Below are 3033 nucleotides of genomic sequence, written 5' to 3'. Positions count from 1 at the left end.
GCGCAGCTCCGGGCACGCGGCTCCCCGCGGAGAGCGGCTGGCTCCGGGCGCGGCGCGCAGCACGGCCTGGGGCGGGCGCCTGTCACTGCCACACGCTGCCGGAGCTGCCGGGCCGGGGCTGCCACTCACCCGCCGCCGGCCGCCCCCATTGGGCGGTTCGAACACAAAGGCCCCGGCTGGGCCCCGCCTTCCCGCCGCTTGGCTCCATCATTGGCCCGGGCGGCGGGAAGCCAGCTCGGCCCAGGGGCGGCCATTAACCCGTGAGCTCCCCGGCGGATCCCGCGCAGGCCAGAGCCCGAGGGTGCAGGGTGCCCGGCGCTGTACGAACAGGACAGCCTCTGCCCCAAGGAGCGGGCAAACTAGGTGATCGCTAATCAGCCCCACAGACCCGGGTAGACAATGGCGCTCTAGCTTTGATCCACATCCCCACTATAAAGTATCCGCCTTGCAGTAACAATGGACCATCTTGCCCCCCATCTTCAGCCTAATAGTGGCTTCTTGGCTTTCCTGTTCAGTCTGGATTGGAACGCAGGGGAATGTAACCCCAGCTCTCCCTCTATTCTAAATAATTACAAAGCCAAAGCAGCAACGCATTCCTCCCCCAAGGTAACAATACCCAGCTGTGTTGTCAGCTCTTGTCATTTCATTGTGAGTCTTGCACTATTATGTGTGTTTTCTTAAAGCCCTAGCTCCTGGAGTCCTGTGATGATGTGAGACTCTCTGCTTTCTTTTCTTTTTTTTTTTTTTTTAAGTACATTTCTGGACCTTGTTAGAGCTTATAAGCTTGAAAATGTGAATGCTCAAAAGCAAGCAAGCAAATACTTAGATTGCAAGTTCTTTGGGGGCAAGGACAGTGTTTTCATTCTGTTTGTACAGCGCTTAGTGCATTGGGGTCCAGGTCTAAGTCTAAGCGCTGCAGTCAGTCTGTCTAAGGTACTTAAATGGCGTCATTGCCATAGTCTCTGAGGTTTCACAGTCATTTTTAATTTCTGTATCGTCACAATAACCCTGCGAGATAGGGAAATACTATTATCCACCTTGTACAGATGGGAAACAGGCACATAGAGGCTAAGTGACATGTCCATGGTCACATGGGAAGTCTGTGGCAAAGACTGGAGGTGTTATAGCAATGCATATAATGAAATAAAAAGACTCTCAATTTATTATTTTTAAACCCCATGATTTGTAAGTTATCTAATGATTTTTGGGGCTTGACTCATGATTTTTGAACGTGCAGGGTTGAATGTATACATATTACAGAGCAGAAGCTTCCACCCCTCACATAAATTCCCACCAAATAAAGCACAACTTCAGCCCTGCGTCCATGCAACAGTAGCTGTAGTCAGTGGATACAACTGTGACGGGGTATTAACCTTTTGTAATTATAATTCTGACCTATGTCAGGTGATGGAGACAGGAAATAAAGATCAAGCTCCTAAGGTCCCAGCACTTGTGTGTTACGCCCTTATTACAATACATGTCCAACTTTGCCAACCCTCAGTTTTATTAGGGTTTGGGGACACAGAGACTTTACCAGAGCAAGATTCTACTGCATCCTATAGCACTAAAAGAACCACAGCTCTTTTCAAAATACAGTGAAACCTGCACTAAACAGTCCATTGCCAAAAGGCAACACCCTGGGTTAAGCAACTACTTTATGACATCCCCAAGTTTTCCAATACAGTTTGGTTCAACTTCTTGTTAATGAACCAACTCTACCAGGCAGACGAGTTTTGCTGCTCTCTTTGCAGATTGCTTAAGACTTTTTTTTCACAATGTAGACAAAAAACCTGCTTGGAATTGCAGCCCCCCTGAGGTGGGGAATGGTGCAGTGTGGTGTACACATGTGGTGCACGGAAATTTTGGCCAAAGACATGGGGGCAACAACATGCTCTTAAGAAAAGTGTTACGGGACCTTCCATGTCCATGCAAGACAGACAGGGGACTTGAAAAACATTGACAAAGTAGGACATTTTAATTAAAAAACCTGATTATTTCCAAGCATGACAAAAAAAATCTGTCGAGCACTATAAAGCTTTGAGAGGGAAGATAAGAATCACAAGGTATATCTGAGACCGATGAGTCCTTTAGCAGGACAGGAAGAAAGAGTCTTGACAGTCAGGATAGTTTAAAGATAAAAATAAACAAGCAGGGATGGGGTGTGTGTGGAAAACACCTTTTGGGCCTCCTGTGTTTATCACAAAATAGGGCACAAGCCCATTTTTTCACCTTAGGTCTCACCTTTCAGTCTCAAGATAGGCTGAAGTATGTAAATAAGGTGACCGGAAGTGATGTCAGCTATGATAGCAATCTCTTAGACCCAGCTGTCAACTTTCAGGAAGAAAATTAAGGTGGCTCTGCAGCATCCAAAGCAGCCTGGGAAAGGAAGATCACCGTCCCTCATTCATAGCCAAGGGAAATGGGTGGATTTTTTGCTGTTGCTAGAAGAAGCCAATTCACCATTAAACCACAGCTTCAAAATGTTGCATGAAGCAAACTTTCTCTACAGTAAAAATAATAGACTAGGCCTGTTATGTGTTTTTCTTTCTTTCCTTTTTCTCTTCCTGGTCTATTCTTTTTCTTCTAATTCAGTCCCTTTTCTACAGGCTTGCAGAATCTGTTTTCTCCCAACTGATTTGTCTATAGTTTTTCACCTTTTTTTAATGTTTCCATTGATTTCCCTCCCCCTCCACAACATTTATCATTCTTAACAATCATTTTGTTTTATGATTTGTCTTTCTTCTGTCACGTAGGCAGGGCCGGCTCCAGGGTTTTTGCCGCCCCAAGCGGCGCAAAAAAAAAAAAAAAAAGCCGCAATCGCGATCTGCAGCGGCAATTCGGCGGAAGGTCCTTTGCTCCAAGTGGGAGTGAAGGACCGTCCGCCGAATTGCTGCCGAATAGCCGGACGTGCCGCCCCTCTCCAGAATGGCCGCCTCAAACACCTGCTTGGCAAGCTGGTGCCTGTAGCCGGCCCTGCACGTAAGCCCCAATCCTGCAAAACATTTAAGCACAGGATTTCAATGGGATTTCTTG

The sequence above is a fragment of the Chrysemys picta genome, chromosome 1 (assembly GCF_011386835.1).
Source record: "Chrysemys picta bellii isolate R12L10 chromosome 1, ASM1138683v2, whole genome shotgun sequence".
NCBI lineage: Eukaryota > Metazoa > Chordata > Testudines > Emydidae > Chrysemys > Chrysemys picta.
Note: the sequence above shows the minus strand (reverse complement) of the source record.